We start from the raw sequence: 18,954 nt of genomic DNA, 5'->3' as shown, positions 1-18,954 counted from the left end.
ACCTCATAAAAGCGAAAAGTGTTGGAGTACACCAGAAGGAAAAGTCCGCAACTGCAGAACCGACGGTGAAATTCGCGGCCAAACCGACGCCACTTCAATGGCCGCGGCGAGGTAGCCGTAATCGGGTCCACCAGATACTCGCGGCTGAAAATATTAGTGTGTTTGCTGATTCAACGCACATCATCGAAAGTGGTTATATTGGTATTAAAGTGCTCGAATCGGAAAAAATAGAGTGCTTGAGAAAAGAAAGGAGAAATAAAGTCACCAACAGTGCTAGTGGGATTAAATCTCTGTAAAACGGTGACGAGGAAAATAAGGGTGGAAAGTGGAATAACTTATTCAAATTAAGAATAAAAACGAAGAAGAATAAAAAATAAAAATATATATATAAAAAAAAGGAAAAAAAAAAAGTTACAAAAAAAAAAAAAAGGAAAAAAAAATATAAAATAAGTTTGTCTATAAGCTAAAATTAAGTGAAGTGAAACAGTGCACAGTTTCATGGCGAGCACTGAAGAAACGGCCGGGGAAAAGGCTCCGGAAAAGATGATAACTGATCAAGAAGAAGGAAGTGATACTGAGGAGGGCTTGTTGGGAGGTGCTTCTCAAGAGGACGCAGCATCTGTGTCTTCTTCGATCCTGAACGACGACGATGACGACGAAGAAGAGGACGGCATCAATGTCACGATCAGGAAAGTGGACACACCAAAACCAGCGATCCAGCCTAACGATGTCGACAAGGAGGAATGGGTCGAGTTGAGCGGCTTCCAGAGGAGGAAGTACTCCAAGCTGCGCAACAATGGTGTTCCCAGAGCAAAAGCGCTGGCTTTGGCCCAGCAAAAAGCACCACCATCAACGCCAAAGAGAACAAGAAATCTCAACGACACGAATGAGAGCGAGGACAATCCAAATCATAAACGCAAGAAAGGATTTTCTCCTCACACGAGCGTCAACACGCGCCTGGGCAATGTCCGCCAAGGAATCGGCGGCTACGCCGGCACAATACAGCGAAGTGGCGCAGTATGTACGTGTCGGTATACTTCCACCTGACTACCCGCAGCGCCAACTTACCGACAAGCAAATGCAGACCGTGCAGGAGGCCATACTGTACAACGTCACTCGGCAACAAAAAGAGTTGTTTAAACCCAAATTTTCCAACTGTTGGCAGCGCCATGGCTGCCTGGTAATCAATTGCCAGAATATCCAGACAGCTGAATGGTTGGAGAACTTGGTATCAGCGATGAAACCGTGGGAAGGGGCTGAGCTATTGGCGATCGATGCAAACAACATTCCCAGACTGGAGGTGCTGATCGGATTCTTCCCGCAGAGTGTGGCCGATGACGATCAAGCGATCAAAACATACATCGAGAGTCAGAATGACGGCCTGTTTACGGGAAACTGGAGGATAATCGAAAGGAGAGTTCTGTTCGAGAACCATGTCGAATGGCTTTTCACCGTCGATGATGCATCAATGAACCACTTCAAGGACAACAAGTTCCATATCAACTACAAATTTGGCCAAACAAACATCCGGAAAAAAACAAGTAAGACAGACACGCAAAATGATCATGAAAATTTGGGCACACTGAGCGAAGCTTCTGACTGTCTGAATCAAAGAATCCACATGAACCCGGGGGACAAGAAGCTCTCCAAAAAACAAGGGGAGCAAGTCGTACCGGGCCAAAGTAGGAGACACGATTCAAAGGCAGGAGAAACGTCCTCTAAAAATGCTCAACATAACAAAAACCATTCTGGGGCCGTAATGGACCAGACAACTAAAACAATGGTAAAAAAACAGCACTCGAGCAGGGGACCCAAAGGATCGAAACGTTTCTAAGACAACTAAGTACCCAGAAAACTCCAAATACCCAGACCGGAAACGTTCCGGCGAGCAAAAGAACGATTATCTTGACTCGAAGGATAGGAGTAGTACCGAGAACTCAGGGTCTAGATATCGTTCTTGGTCCTTTAGGGGACATAGCTCTTCAACATCATCCGGGGCCAAGGTGGACCGGTCATCATCACTATCCTCCAAACACAACCGTTCCTCTGGTCATTCAAGTGGCCAGGAATACAACAATCATCATTAAAAAAAAATAAAAAAATAAAATAAAGGTAAATGGGCAAATCAATTAAATTTGTGCAAATTAACCTCCACCATGCAAGAGGTGCCTCAGGAATTCTTTCCCAAAAATTTACTAATGAAAATTTGGGAATAGCCTTAATTCAAGAACCTTGGGTTTATAAGGGACAAGTTCTTGGACTAGACACTCAAAAAGCAAAAATTATATACAATAATACACACGAAAACCCTAGAACAGCAATACTTATAAACAAAAACTTAAAGTTTACACCAATTTCAGAGTATACTCAAAAAGATATCGTTGCAATAAAATTAGAAATCCCTACAGCTCGTGGAAAAACAGAAGCTTACATTGCTTCAGCCTATTTCCCGGGGGATGATAAGGAATCTCCTCCGCCGGAAGTTGTAGCTTTTATAGCGTTTTGCAAGCAAAATAATAAACAATTCATCATTGGATGCGATGCCAATTCCCATCATACAATTTGGGGAAGCACCGATATTAACAATCGGGGCGAATACCTTTATGAATACATATGTGCAAATAACATTGACATATGCAACAAAGGAGATCACCCTACATTTGTTACAAAACACAGACAAGAAGTTCTAGATATTACAATTAGTAGTCCTTTTATAACAACACATATTAAAAACTGGAAAGTTTCTGAAGAGGAATCTCTTTCAGACCATAGACAAATTGAATTCGAATACGACTCTGGTGAAACTATGACAATATCTTATAAAAATCCTAAAAAAACCAATTGGGATAAATATAAAGAAAACTTAAAATTAAACAGGCTGGTATTTGAAAACATTGAAACAAAAAACCAATTGGACAAAGCAGCTCAAAACGTCACTGAGATTATCATGTCAGCGTTTGATTCTAGTTGTCCATTAAGAAAAGAAAAATCGAACCGAAATGTTTCTTGGTGGAATAAAACTCTTGAGAAACTAAGGAAAGCCAGTCGACGACTTTTTAAACAAGCAAAAAAAATCAAAACAGTGGGACCTATACAGAAAAGCGCTTACTACATACAACAAAGAATTGAGAAAATCACAAAGAAAAACATGGAGACAGAATTGTGAAAAATTGAAAAACCCCAGATGTAGCCAAGCTACAAAAGGTTCTTTCAAAGAACACTCAAACGGGTTGGGTTGCCTGAAGAAAGAAAATGGTACATACACAAAAGAAAATACAGAAGTTTTAAAAATCATGATGGAAACTCATTTTCCTGGATCCGAAACAGTATCTAATGAAATTGTTGGTGGTGAAAAAGCTGATGATTGTAGACCAAATAACATCACAATGGGAAGCTTCAACTTACCAAACCGTATATTCACTCGATCCAAAGTAGAATGGGCTGTGAATTCTTTTGAGCCGTTCAAATCTCCGGGTTTGGACGGTATTTTTCCGGCTCTTATACAACACGGAGGAAAAAAACTCAATGAATACCTTACACAAATTTTTAAAGGCAGTCTTAAATTAGGACATATTCCTAAAGTTTGGAGCAAAACTAAAGTTGTATTTATTCCTAAAGCAGGGAAAAAAGACAAAACAATTCCAAAATCATTTAGACCAATAAGTCTGACATCAACAATGCTCAAAATTATGGAAAAAATTATAGACGAATACATAAAATCAAAGTTTTTGAAAATTAGACCTCTTAGTAGGTTTCAGTTTGCATATCAGTCTAATAAATCAACAATTACTGCTTTACATGAGCTGGTAAAAAGAATAGAAAACAATTTAAAGGTGAAAGAAATTGCTCTTGCAGCTTTTCTTGACATTGAGGGAGCTTTTGAGCATCGTTCAACTCGATAAAAAAATGTATGGAAAATAGAGGTTTCGACTCTTGCATAGTGCAATGGATAATGACAATGTTAGACAACAGAGAAGTTTTTGCCGAATTGGGGATGTCAACCATAACCGTGAGAACCACAAGAGGATGTCCGCAAGGCGGTGTACTATCCCCGGTGTTATGGTCACTGGTTGTGGATGATCTCCTCGATAAGTTAATAACAACAGGTTTTGAAGTAATAGGTTTTGCTGATGATGTGGTTATATTAATCCGTGGAAAATTTGACCATATCATCTCTGAGCGAATGCAGTATGCACTTAACCTTACCTCACAATGGTGTCAAAATGAAGGTCTAAAAATTAATGCAGCCAAAACGGTTTTGATTCCGTTTACGAATAAGAGAAAGCTAAATCTTAAAACACTTAAGCTTAATGGCTTAGAATTAAAATATTCCACAAATGTTAAATATCTGGGAGTGATTCTAGATAATAAACTAAACTGGAATTTACATTTAGAGCAGGTTATTAAAAAGCCACAAATGCTCTATGGATCAGTAAGAAAACTTTTGGGAAAACTTGGGGTCTAAAACCCAAAATGATACAATGGATTTATACTGCTATAATAAAACCGAGAATTACATACGCCGCTCTCGTCTGGTGGCCAAAAACAAAACAAACAACAGCACAAAATGGATTAGGAAAATTCCAACGGTTAATATGTATGTCAATAACGGGGGCTATGCGTAGTACCCCATCCAAAGCCCTAAATGCATCACTTTATATCCTTCCCTTGCACCAATATGTGCAAATTGAAGCTGCTAAGAGTGCACTAAGGCTAAGGAGAACACAAAATATAGACGATCCAGTGTCTTGCGAACCTTCGTGGTGAACGGACACTAGAGCTGCGGTATTTTTTACTACCTAAGCTCAGAGTTATTTCAAAACAAAATTCACAGTCTTTTTAAAGACTACCTGAGTTATTTTCCAAAATTCTAAACAGTCTTTTCAAGACTAACCCCACCTGAAATTTTGTTGTATTTTACAAACGAAGCCATCTTTTTAAGAGAACTTTGCTTGCAAAATGCGTCAAAACAAAGGTAAACGCAAATCTTCTGAAGATTTGGTCGTTACGTCGGTGAAGCGTTTGAACGCTAAACCGGCTAACGGAAACAGAAAAGAAAACAGCCTCTTCTGAGGTCTGATTCTGATTCTGAATGTGAGGTCAATCCTCCAATTCCATTGACAAACAGTTTCGGTGTTTTATCCGAAACTGATGACAAGAACCTTCTCCTCGTACTGAGCCTTCTGCCGTCGAGAAACGAGTAAAGGCTCCGCCAATTGTAGTGACTTCCGTCTCCGATTTGGCCAGCTTTCGAACGCAACTGAAGAATTGCAAGGAAACTTGCAATTTGAAGGTTTCGTTCCAGCTTGGTCGAAGAGGAGAATGTCGCTTGTTGACGGAATCTTTACAAGATCACCAAACTTTTGTTGGTTATTTGAAAAACCACAAACACAATTTCTACACGTATGAGACCAAGAATGCTCGGCCATTCAAGGCGGTCTTGAAAGGTCTCTCCAACGACTTGTCGGTGGATGAGATCAAAAACGAACTTAAGGTGTTGCTTGGCTTTGCCCCATCCCAAGTAATACCAATGAAGAAAAAATCAAACGGGAATATTTCTCGCTTTGGTTTGACTTCACAATTTTATCTGATTCATTTCAACAGAAATGAAATCAACAATTGAAACTTTTGGACAAAGTTCAGTTTTTGTTCCATGTACGGGTAAAGTGGGAGCATTTTAAGAAACATGGCGGTAATGGCCAGAATCTGACCCAGTGCCGGCGTTGCCAGGCATTCGGTCACGGTACTGATCATTGCGCCATGGTTCCAAAATGCATGGTTTGCGGGGATTCTTCTCACGACAAGGACAATTGTCCCGTGAAAGAAGTCACCCAATTTAAATGTGCAAATTGTGGTGGAAATCACAAATCAAATTTCTGGGATTGCCCCATCAGAAAAAAGGTTTTGGATTCTCGTGCTAAGCATCAGCCGAAATCCAAACCGAAATTTTCTCAAAGTCAGGTTGTACCTGCATCTTTAAATCAAACGTTCGTGCTGTCTCACTCGAACAATTCTAGAAATACCCCTACCGTGGTAAAGTTAGGTAACAACAATGGCATTTCTTATGCTAACGTCGTTTCGAGTTCGGGTTCATCCACGAATTTTAAATCCTCTACCAATCTTCAAATTGGGCAGGTACCTCAAATCTCATTTGAAAATTTTTCTGCTGGCAACGCTTTGGGATCTTCTGATCTCGGCGATGTTACGTTTGAAAAAATGACTTTTTTGCAAAACTCACTGTTTGGTTTGATTCAAACAATGAGTAATGCTACATCCATGATGGAAGCAATCCAGATTGGATTAAAATTTGCGAATGATGTTGTTCTTACCCTGAAGTTTAATCATGGATCTAAGTAATTCCATCAATATTATGAATTTTAATGCTCGCTCTTTAAAAGCGAAAGAAAATGAATTTTCAACTTTTACGAGTTCATAACGTGCATGTTGCTGTTATAACCGAAACATTTTTAAAAACTGGCACTTATTTGAAAAGTGATCCAGATTATAAAGTTATAACTAATAACCGAATGAATCGAAATGGCGGTGGAGTTGCAATAGTTATCCACCGTAGTATGACTTATAGCACGTTACGTGACTTTAAGTTAAAAGTTATTGAAAGTTTGGGCATTGAACTTGAAACTTCTTTTGGGAAAATTATGATTGCAGCTGCATATTTGCCATTCCAATGCACTGGGGAAAATAAAAATTATTTCAAAGGGGATTTGAATAAACTTACTCGGCATAGATCTCGATTTTTGATCATCGGTGATTTTAATGCCAAACACCAATCTTGGAATAATTCAAAAGTAAATTCCAATGGTAAAATTCTATTCAGAGATTGCACTTCTGGTCTTTATTCGGTTTTATACCCGAATGGGCCAACTTGCTTTTCTTCTGTTAGAAATCCATCAACAATTGATTTGGTGTTGACAAATCAAAGTCAGTATTGTGGTCCTTTAGTGACTCATGCTGATTTTGATTCTGATCATCTTCCAGTAACTTTTTCACTTTCTCATGAAGCAGTTACCAGACCCAATAGTTCTGTGTTTAATTACCACAAAGCTAATTGGGACAGGTATCAGCATCATATTGAGAATAATTTAAATCATGATTTTGTTTTAGAAACCAAAGCTGATATTGATTCAGCCTTGGAATCTTTAACTAATGCAATTTTGGATGCTAGGAATATTGCTATTCCTAAAGTCCAAGTCAAATTTGATTCTCCCATTATTGATGACGATCTTCAGCTTCTGATTCGTCTGAAAAATGTTCGCCGAAGACAGTATCAACGTTCTCGTGATCCTGCACTGAAGCGAATTCAAAAAGATTTGCAAAAGGTTATTGACCACAGATTCACTCTCCTGCGAAATGAAAAGTTCGCAAGAGATGTCGAACAAATTAAACCTTATTCCAAACCTTTTGGAAACTTTCAAAGGTTCTTAAGAAACCTCAAAAACCCATCCCTTCTTTAAAAGATGGTGATAATATTCTATTAACTAATGGGGAAAAAGCTCAAAAACTTGCTCAGCAGTTTGAGAGTGCTCATAATTTCAACTTGAATGTTTTGAGTCCTATTGAAAATCAAATTTCAATAGAATTTCAGAATATTGTTGAACAAGAATTTTCATCAGATGAAGTTTTTAATACGGATCTGAATGAAATAAAATCTATTATCAAAAATTTAAAAATATGAAAGCCCCTGGTGAGGATGGCATTTTTACATTTTAATTAAAAATTACCAGAAGCAACTTTAAGTTGCTTGGTCAAAATTTTCAACAAATGTTTTGATTTGGCATATTTTCCCAGTAGTTGGAAAAATGCCAAAGTAATTCCGATTTTGAAACCGGATAAAAATCCTGCTGAAGCCTCAAGCTATCGGCCCATTAGTTTGCTTTCATCTATTAGTAAATTATTCGAAAGAATAATTCTTAATAGAATGATGACGCACATTAATGAAAATTCAATTTTCGCTGATGAGCAGTTTGGATTTCGCCTTGGGCATTCAACTACTCATCAGTTGTTGAGAGTTTCAAATTTAATTCGAAGCAACAAATCTGAGGGCTATTCTACTGGCGCTGCTCTTCTAGACATAGAAAAAGCATTTGACAGTGTTTGGCATAAAGGTTTGATTGCGAAATTGAAAAGGTTTAATTTTCCGATTTATATCGTGAAAATTATTCAAAATTATTTGACGGATCGTACTCTGCAGGTATGTTATCAGAATAGCAAATCTGATCAACTACCTGTACGTGCTGGCGTCCCTCAAGGAAGCATTTTGGGTCCAATTTTATACAATATTTTTACTTCTGACTTGCCTGATTTGCCCCCAGGATGTCAGAAATCACTTTTTGCTGATGACACAAGCATCTCCGCCAAAGGCAGAAGCCTTCGTGTCATCACAAGAAGATTACAAAAAAGCTTGGATATTTTCAATTCTTATTTGAAAGAATGGAAAATTACTCCAAATGCTGCAAAAACTCAACTTATTATTTTCCCTCACAAACCAAGGGCTGATTTTCTTAAACCAAAAGTCATCACATTATAAAGATGAATGAGGTAAATTTAAAGTGGGAGGATCAAGTGAAATATCTTGGACTTGGTTTTGACAAAAACCTTACTTACAAGGATCACATTGAAAGTATCCAGGTTAAATGTAACAAATATATTAAATGTTTGTATCCACTTATAAACAGGAATTCTAGACTTTGTCTCAAGAATAAACTGTTAATTTATAAACAAATTTTCAGACCTGCCATGCTTTATGCTGTGCCGATCTGGACAAGCTGTTGCTTAACCAGGAAGAAAAAACTTCAGAGGATTCAGAACAAAATTCTGAAAATGATTCTGAAACTTCCTCCTGGTTCAGCACCAGTGAACTTCATCAATTAGCCGAAGTTGACACTTTGGATGTTATGTCCAATAAGATAATTGATGCATTTCGACAAAAATCATTGCAGTCTTCAGCTGCATTGATCCGCTCTTTATATAGTTTATAAGTTAGTTTTAAGGTATCCCTTTTCCCTTTTGTACATGTAGGACCTCCTACATTTGAAATCACTGAATAGCGAAAGCTACAATATTTCATGAATAAATGAAAGTTGCTAGTATTTAAAATTGAGGTGAAAAGTCATCGTTTGTGATTGGACACTCAATAATATTTTAACTGAATGAATGTACATGGAAAAGAAATTTGAATAAATATAAATTAAAAAAAAAAAAAAAAAAAAATATATATATAGACGAAAACAGTACCACAGAACATTTAACAATTCTATCACATATTAAAATAACCCAAGGTGTTTTTATGACTGAAGACTGGTTGGAAAACAAGTTGGATCTCGACAAACCATTCAAAGTAACGGAGCCTAATCGCCAGGAATGGGAGTCTGGAGGACCATGTGTTCCAACAGGATCGGTCATTTTTTACACTGATGGATCAAAAATGGGAAATAAAACGGGTGCAGGAATCACAGGTCCGGGTATTAGTGTATCTATACCCATGGGTCAGTGGACAACTGTATTTCTAGCAGAAATTTATGCAATATTAGAATGCGCAGCGATCTGCCTGAAAAGGAACTACAGACATGCTAGAATCTGCATTTTCTCAGACAGCCAAGCTGCATTAAATGCTCTAAAATCACCCATGTGCCGGTCTAAGCTGGTATGGGAATGTATAGTACTCCTAAAAAAGCTTGCTTCTAGAAACCTTGTACATCTGTATTGGGTTCCTGGACATAAAGGAATAGAAGGTAATGAAAAAGCTGATTCTCTTGCTAGACAAGGCTCGGATGGGTACTTCATAGGACCTGAGCCTTTCTGCGGAATCTCGAAAAGTGTGATGACAATGGAATTTACAAAATACGAAGAAACAACGATTCAAACACAATGGATGACAACACAATCTTTAAGACAATCGAAAGAGTTCATATCTCCTTCAAAACAAAAATCAAAAAGAATAATAACAATGAACAAAACAACCCTAAAAATATATATCGGGCTTATAACAGGACACTGTCCGTCAAAATATCATTTGAAGAAGCTTGGGCTTAGTCAAACTGATATCTGTCAGTTCTGTGACTGTGAACCCGAAACTGCAAAACATCTATTATGTGACTGCAGCGCTCTATATGTCAGACGGAGGCGAATTCTTAACAAGGCAATTTTAAGTCCTGCTGAGATCTGGCATGAAAACCCCAGCAAGGTTGTTGATTTCATTCTGGAAATCTCACCAAACTGGGAGATACCGCATTATCAGCCAATGACAGCTACCCTCAATGGTAACGTGTCATCCTGAAATATGCGATAATAAAATGGGTACACCGCAATAGATCAACTCTATGGTCGCAGTGGTTCTAAACCCAATAAAAAAAAAAAAAAAAAAAAAAGTCAAGATTTGAAACATAATTTAACGCAATATATGGTACAACATCAGAGACAAGATCTGAATAAAAATGTATATAATGGTTTGAATGAATATCTGCGATTGGATCTGACAAGAGATTTGAGTTAAAATATGAAACATGACCTTAAGCTCAACCCTAACGACCTAAGCAAAGATCAAATTCAAGATTGGTGAACAGATTAAAGGAAAGACTGCCACAAATATGTAGGACAAAATATGAGGCAATATTAAAGACAATATTTTTTTTTTTTTTTGAGAATGCTAAAAAGCATGAGCAATTCTCTACCAAAACTGGAAATGGATTTCATTAATATTTTATCATTTGGTTCATACTCTGTGGGGTTCTTTCCTATGATTAAAAAATCCTTTTTGTGTCATTGGGTATCACATCCATACAGCTGTCCATACAAAAACGGTACGTAAAGATGCTCAATAAATAAAAAAAAGCCGATTATTAAATTATCTTTTTTAAACCTAAATTTAAATGTTCCAAAATCCGTACGTTTTAATTTTTTTTTAATTTTATGATATGTTTTAGGGGTTAAAAAACCGCAACTTTTGAGCCACAGAGATATATGGAGAAAAATGTTGCTGCCAAGCCATGATATAAATAAAGTGTTTGTTGGAAAAAAAATAAAAATTTTAGTCAAAAAAATGTTGTTTTCAGTTTTTGATGTACTATACAAATTTGTTTTATAAATTGCACCGTTATCAAGACAAAGTCACATAAAGTTAAATTTTTACTGAAAATTTCTGTTTTTCGATTTTTTTTTAAATTGTTTCCATCATTGTCCATTCTAGAAAATATTTAAAAAAAAAATGAATTCAACTGCCTCAGAGACATTGAAGCTTGGACCTAAAAAGCAATCCACATTTACGACCCGGGTTTTTTGTGGTCTCTGTTGCAAGTTTCTGCTTATTTCTAGGCGTCCGAAGGAGGCATTGTTTTTAATATGACCAGTACTTTGAAAATAAATCAGTTTTCAAAAAAAATATTTATGTATTTTTTAAATTCTTTTAAATGTCACCAGTTGATTTGACTATTTATAAACTGATTTTATTCGTCTCTGGGAGTTTTTGCATTCTTTTTATCATGACCAATTTTTTGAAAATTAGTTGGTTTCACAACAAAAACAAATATCTGTAGTTTTTTGCATTCTTTTTTTTCAAACATGACCTGTTTATTGGACAATTTTAAAGATGATTTTATTAATTTCTGGAAGTAGGTATTTGCATTATTTTCAAAATATCCAGTCCTTAAAAAATGATTTATAAAAAATCTGCTGGTTTTTTTTATTCTTTTTAAACGTTACCAATTCTTCAAATATAAATTGATAAAATTGATTCTTTTAATTAGAACAGTTCAGCAGAACTCAACTCAAAGCTTTGAATATTTGTCGTTTACGTCACATTGCAAAAATGGAAGGTTTTTTTATATGAAAGGTTACACAAAATTTCGGTTTGGAGGACAATGTTCTCCATAAAATTTTCTAAAAGTTGCTGTTTGTTTTGGCTGAAAAAAATTATTGGTCATTTTGCAGAGTGATTTTTGTTTTTTTTTTTTTCACTCATAACTCCAAATTTTTCTGTCAGCCAAAAGCAATGGATTCTAAAACCGACAGAGGTTGATCATCCATCCGTACTAGAATTATTAAAACTTGACATGTAAAAATGTGAAAAACACTCAAAAAACGAAAAAAAAAAATCTGTTTATTATGAAAACAGAAGATAGGCAAACGATAATGATTGGAGGTTGTAAAATATGCCTTAAACTACCAATATAAAACAAAAAACTAAACAACATAAATGCATAACAAATTCTAAAATAAATGAAAAAATATAAAACAAGAGAAGTAAAGTAAAGCAAATCAGTTATAGAGATAGTACTAAACATCATCAATTAGCATCAGGCAGTCAGTGACGCACCACAGCACTGACCTTGACAGTGTAAGGCAGCTGCCCCAGTGATCCACAGGATCAAATTTCTACGAAAAACAGCAACCATTCCTAGGTTGTTTTGTCACCACACACAAACAAGCTTCATTATCAGGGGCCCGAAAAACGAGCTGACCACAAAGGCTTCACACCAACCAAACCGGACCGGAACGACTTCATGGCATAATCAATTGATCATCGGTGGCAAGTTTCCAGCAGGTCTTCGCTGCGAGTGGGTGTTTACACAGTTGTTGCCCCAAGCCGATTAGAGGCTATAAATTCTGCACACACGGGGCTCCTCTCCAGCCCACATAGTGGTAGTACTAGAGCGTTCTCACTTTCGTACACCGTCGAACGCAGCAGCAGCACCAGTTTCGATTTCTATTCAGAACGAATCTACGATCTTCCGTGGGGCGCGATCGCCGTCCAACCCGCGAGACGGGGCGAGACCAGAACAAGTTCTGCATGGCGACGATGATCAGGAAGACGACGACTTGTTCTAGTAGATATTTGCGTATCACGAAGGAGGGGTGTTCGTCCTCAGGTCTTTGGTGTTTGATCGCGAAGTCTGATGAGTCAGTGATCTTCAAGCGAAACTCTCTGCTAAACGCTAACCAGCGATTGCGAAACTTGGTTGACAACCACTGAACTCCTGAAGCGGATCCTGCTTCTTCTGGTCGCACAACAGTGATCGGGGATGAACCACGAAGAATCAGGTTCAGCAAAGTCACCCAGCAGAGCGCGTCCAGAAAGAATCGCGTATTTTTTACGATCGCGTCGCCGGCTGAACTCATTAAACTGGTTCTGGCTGGACAATCCTATAACCGTCCTTCTCCTTCACCACCTGGCTTGCTCGATTCCAGACCAGAGGGGGACCACGTGCCCCACGAGAGTTCACTTTTTGCCCAAACACGCAAAAGCAGTGGCCAGCGGTGCTGCTAACATACTTTTTTTTCAAAGTCACTACAGTGGAGCTTCTTTTTACTTCATGAAAACGTTGAAACCAACATTGAAAATTATTCTTTTATTTCCAATTAAGTAACAAATATTCTAGTCAAGGTTGCACAAATCTTAAATAGCTTTTCACCGTCATACCTAGCAAATAATACACTGTAGAGATACATTGGAAATTCCTAAATTTCCATAACATTTGAAGTCCGTCTAAAAAGAAGTACCACTGTTCCGCTGTGCACCGTAACTGCAGGAGTTCGTTGAAAATCACGCGGAAAGGCGCGGCGGTGGTGGCGGGTCAGCCGTTCTGGTTCTGGTTTGCATCTGCAAATCGGCGCGCGCGAGGTTCTGAAATTCGCAACGTTCTGTGAATTAGCAATTCAGCTCGCCGCTGATCAACGCTGATGGGGTCGGGAGGACGTGGAGTTGATCGGGGAGTTTGGGGAGGATTTGCAAACGAAAAAAAAAGTTTATTCACCCTCGCGCAAATTGAGAATCGGAGCCGAAGGTGCCAGCCAGAGCCGTTGAAGCAACGGTTTCGATACGTTAGGCTTTGCGGACTTTTCAGGACTGAGGTATGGAAATTTTCTTAGAGTTTCAAATGAAAAGAGTTTTACAGACGTGGGTTATTGGAACATACAAAATTAATCAAAAATTGCATTGTTCTTTTTTCGAATGTTAAACCTTTTTTTTAGTGTTGATTTTCCTCAAGATTTAGTTTGCTTATGAGTAATTCTCTAGAATTTCAAATTATTTTTTCGAGATTTTTAATTTTTTATTTTTAGTTTTGGATGAAAGTTATACATACATTCTGTATGTTAAGAGATGCAATTTTGCATAGTTAAATAGTTGTTTATAACAAAGCTCTATACAAATTTTTGGGCAGGTCATACAAAATGACATCAAAAATACATCTTGAGTAAGGATTATTTGATCGATTTGGTGGCTTCGGCAAAGTTTAAGGTTATGATTAGGACGTTTTAGAAAAAATAGCCACACGGAAATTTCGAAAATTTGTTTTTTCGTTACACTTTTCATCATCAAAAGTTGAATTCCATAAATAATTTTTATTATATTTTATTATTATTGAGCAATTCCAGCCCAAAACTCGAATTTTTTAGGAACTTATTTCTCGACCCTCTCCGATTTCAATGAAACATTGTAGAGATGTTACCTTGAAGCCGTTGCAAATTTGACGGGCTTTCCGAAAAATATACACTGAAAGAAAAAAACACTCCACTTTCATGAGATTTTTTGATTTTTAAGCTTAAAAGTATAATTTGAAGGTGAGCCCACAATTTGTTTTGTTCAAAATTTTTGTGAAAATAGCCTAAAATGTTACAAAAAGACTCACGAAAAATGCAGGATGGAGCAACTCACCTAAAAAAATACAAATATCATTTACTGAAACTGTTTTTTTTTTTTTAAGTGCTTAAAACGTCAAAATTTTCAAAAACCGAACACGAGAGTCAATTCTCCAGACAAATTTTACATTAAAGTCTCCATATTGATCATTGCCCTAGGTCCAATCCTTGTGAAGTTACAGAGGTTTAAAAAAAAAAGATGTTGAGAAAATAGGTTTTTTGATGGTTTTTGGCAATTTCTATATGAATTTTTCTGTCTTGAAAATATTTTTACCGGAAAGCTCGTCAAATTTCCCATCAGTTTGTCTTTGACCACATTTCAATTGGATGTATGGGCTTACAGATATAAGCTTGTTACATTGCTCATAACTGAAAACAGAATATTTTTTCAGTGTAGTGTAGTAACCTGGATAGTAAATTAGCATTCACGTAACATTCACAATTTTTTTCAAATTCAAAAACAAATTTCATCTGTAAATTATATATAAATTATATTTGACAACATTTTGGATTTTTCAAAAATTACAGCTCTTCCAAAAGTTATACCTCTGGTATCAGATTTTGCATCATCCTAAATCAAGAAGATTTTTGAAACATAAAGAATTACTTAAATTATAAATTTATTGAAAAATAAGACGACAACTTCTATAGGTGATGTGTGCGCTTAAGATCCATAAGATCCTAAAGATACAATTTGTAGCAAAATATTTGGCAAAATACACAAATAACCTCAAATGTGAGACTTATAAAACTTAAATTTTCTCGTTTCTTTTATCCGCTGTATTTCAGCAACTAAAGGTCCAACTCCTAGGAATGAATCAAACCAACTTATTTCCTTGCTTAACTTCTTGAGTTTATTTGAAATATTGATTTTTTTCTTTTAATTGTTATTCAGTAAAGTGTAGACAAATGTCCAAGTAAAGATTTTTGTGTAGTTTCAAGTTTCATAATAAATAAGTACAGTAATTTATATTTGATAACTGTTACATGATTTAAAGTCTGAGAATTCCTTAAACCGCTTCATAGCAAAATACCATCAACGTTTTCCCCGATATCGTATCGTGCCACAGGACAAAGACCTTGCGCCTTATAATCGGCAGCCAGATACCCTTCTAGGGGGGAAGAGAAGCGCGCGACGTAGTTCAACCTTAACTTGTACGCCGAGGAGCTTTAATTCTCACCTTGAAATGAAGTGTAGACTTGCGCAGCGCAACAGCAGCAAAAAAAACGGAGTTCGGATGATTCGCAGAAGTGACTCCTTGCTCACTTACACACGGACACCTTATTTTGTTAGGGAAAAACTGGATTTCGCCCGCGTGTTTCAAGAGTCACACACACGCACACACTTTTTATTTTTATCCCTTTTTTGGAGGGGGGCTTACGCGGTGCAAGGATCACCACACTGAGAAAACACTAATACACGAGACACAAAAATGACACTGGAAAAAGTAGAAAAGCAAAAAATCAAAATTTAGTAGGTGAAACGTCAAAAAATCACGTTTTTTCAGAAAATTCAAGAAAATTGAGGAATTTTCGCGCTTGTCACTTCGTTTTTGTCTGCCACACGAAAAAAAAACAGTCGAATTTATTTGCTAATTTTTATTTTTAGCCTGTGCCGAAAATCACGAATCTTGAGCTCGCCACCATTCGTTCTCTTTCACTCCTTCTTTCTCCTCTTCTTTCTCTCATTTCTTTTCCACACTCTTTCACACTAAACAGTTGCTCAGAGATGCTGGCCGTGACGTAACTCGGGTTCTTAAGCTCAAGCGAATTCTTCTTCGCGTACTCTTCTTCCTCTCCATTTTCTTCTTCGTTTTCACTGTCTTTCAAGAAAAGCGCGCGATTTTCCTTTGAAAAAAAAAGTCGGAAAAAAACTCACAATTCGGCACACTTGCAGATCGGCTCGACCAGCTCGCTAGACTGTCAAACGTCGAATGACGGTTCGGGTTGGAAAATCTGCGCAACTCTCGGGGAAACCCGGCGCGTGCGATTTTCCCAGCGCGATTTTCACGTCGCTTTTCACGAGAGAGTGAGATTTTCGAGGTGAAGCGGGAATTTTCACCAATACTAGCGATGTGCAAGGGGGTTAAACGAGAGCGGTTCGTACAAATACAGATTGGATTGAGTCGTTTAGTTTGTGTGACTAACTAGATAAGACATTTGGATCGATTTGGGTGAAAAACACGGTGGGACAAATGGACGATTTGTTTTGGGGGAGAAACACGTGTTTTGAATTTTTTCTATGCTTAATATGCCTTTCCTTACAAGCTAAATGGTAAGAATTCTGGTTGCAATAAATTTCACTTTTTCTAAGTTCAACAGTGAATCTGAATAGAAAATAATTAATGCTTATTGAAATAGGTTGCCTCTCGCCCAGTCGGCCTGGGTTTGATCCCAGAAGGTCCCGGTGGCAAATTTTGAGACGAGATTTGTCTGACCACGCCTTCCGTCGGACGGGAAGTAAATGTTGGCCCCGGACTAACCTAAAAAAGGTTAGGTCGTTAGCTCAGTCCAGGTGTAGGAGTCGTCTCCCTGGGTCCTGCCTCGGTGGAGTCGCTGGTGACAATTGGACTAACAATCCAAAGGTCGTCAGTTCGAATCCTGGGGTGGATGGAAGCATAGGTGTAAAAAGAGGTTTGCAATTGCCTCAACAATCAAGCCTTCAGACACTTAGTTTCGAGTAGGATTCTCGTAATCGAGAACGCCAAGGCAATGCTGTAGAGCGAAAAATTTGATTTGAATTTTTTTGATTTTGAAATAGAAATATGATTTGCGCTATATGAAATTGTTTTCTCATGATTACTTAGTAAACGATTTTTTATTTGCGTTATCAAGGTACTTGTCATGAAGAAATATTTTTAAATTATTGACCAAAAAAAATTTCGAGTTGCAGTAAAAATTTAGATAAACCTTGATTTTAACGAAGATGTGGTTTGGTAAAAAGTTAAATCATCACAAATTTTATCCATTTTTAAGTGGTTTTTGATTGGCATAGCATTGCTTAGAAAAAAAACAAACATGTTGTGTTGATTTAATTCATCGTCATATCTTTCAATCCAATTCAAACAAGCCTTAATGTTTTATTTTTCTTCTATTTGTAGAAGCAACGTTATATTACAAGTTTTTTATGTTTTCCAATATATTTAAAAAAAACTTTCCAAGCGGATATGAAATTCTATTATTTTTTTTATCTGGAGTTTTTTGAAGGTCCATTCAACCAAATTTTCAGTTTTTGCTTTTTGTGTGTTTTTAATTCCTCTGACTCAAGGTGGTTTCAAAAACACTCATCAAGCATAAACTGGAAATTTGGTTTATTGGACCTTTAAAAAAACTCTAGAAATGTTTCTTTTAACAAAAGTCAAAAGTGTTAAAATATTACTTCAAAAAGGTTAAATTTTTTCATATTATATATTAAAATCTTAATAGAATCGAATTAGAGCAATTCCAGCCCAAAACAGGAATTTTTTAGGTACTTTTGTCTTGACCCTCTCCGATTTCAATGAAACTTTGTAGACATGTTATCCTAGGCATATATAAGCCATTTTTGTGTATATGGAACCAGTTACACTCAATAATGACATTTGAGAAGAGCGTAAGCTGAAATGTGGTCAAAGACAAACTTATGGGAAATTGGACAAGCTTTCCGGTAAAAATATTTTCGAGACTGAAAAATCATGTCTGTCATAGAGCAATTCCAGCTCAAATCAGGAATTTTTCAGGTACTCTTGTACCCGACCTCTCCGATTTCAATGAAACTTTTTAGACATGTTATCCTAGGCCTATATAAGCCATTTTTGTGTATATGGAGCCAATAGTACTCGAAAATAACATTTGAGAAGGGTGTAAGGTATTTAAATATTTTTGTATTTTGCAATTTAAAAATTACTGTATCTCGAAGTAATTGCGTGGTATCAAAAAGTGGTCAAAGACAAACTTGTAGGAAATTGGACGGGCTTTCTGAAAAAAATACACTGAAACAAAAATACACGCCACTTCTATGAGAGTTTTTGATTTTTAAATCTAAAATTTAAATTTAAAGGTGTTGTCACGATTTTTTTTCGTTCAAAATTTTTGAGGAAATAGCCTAAGATGTTACAAAAAGACTGACGAAAAATGCAGGACGGTATGTCTCTCCTAAAAAAAATACAAAAATCATTTACTAAAACTGTTTTGTTGAAAAGTGGTCTAAACGTCAAAATTTCAAAACCTATAGTGGGAATCGATTCTCCAGACAATTTTACATAAAAGTCAGCATTTCAATTGGATGTAAGGGCTTACAGTTATAAGCTTTATTACATTGTT

General features: G+C 36.8%; 1 protein-coding gene across 1 annotated transcript in view; it reads right to left on the bottom strand.

Annotated features, from left to right (window-relative positions):
• Positions 1-16,629, bottom strand: part of LOC6044694 (PDZ and LIM domain protein Zasp) — a 142,826-nt gene extending 126,197 nt beyond the window's left edge. Inside the window, 2 exon segments of the mRNA XM_038264322.1 lie at positions 15,834-16,091; positions 16,532-16,629. The gene's annotated coding sequence lies outside the window, so the exon portion shown is untranslated.
• Positions 16,630-18,954: the final 2,325 nt, after the last annotated feature.

Source organism: Culex quinquefasciatus, chromosome 3, assembly GCF_015732765.1.
Source record: "Culex quinquefasciatus strain JHB chromosome 3, VPISU_Cqui_1.0_pri_paternal, whole genome shotgun sequence".
NCBI classification, from domain to species: domain Eukaryota; kingdom Metazoa; phylum Arthropoda; class Insecta; order Diptera; family Culicidae; genus Culex; species Culex quinquefasciatus.
This window is presented reverse-complemented; position numbering and strand designations above follow the sequence as displayed.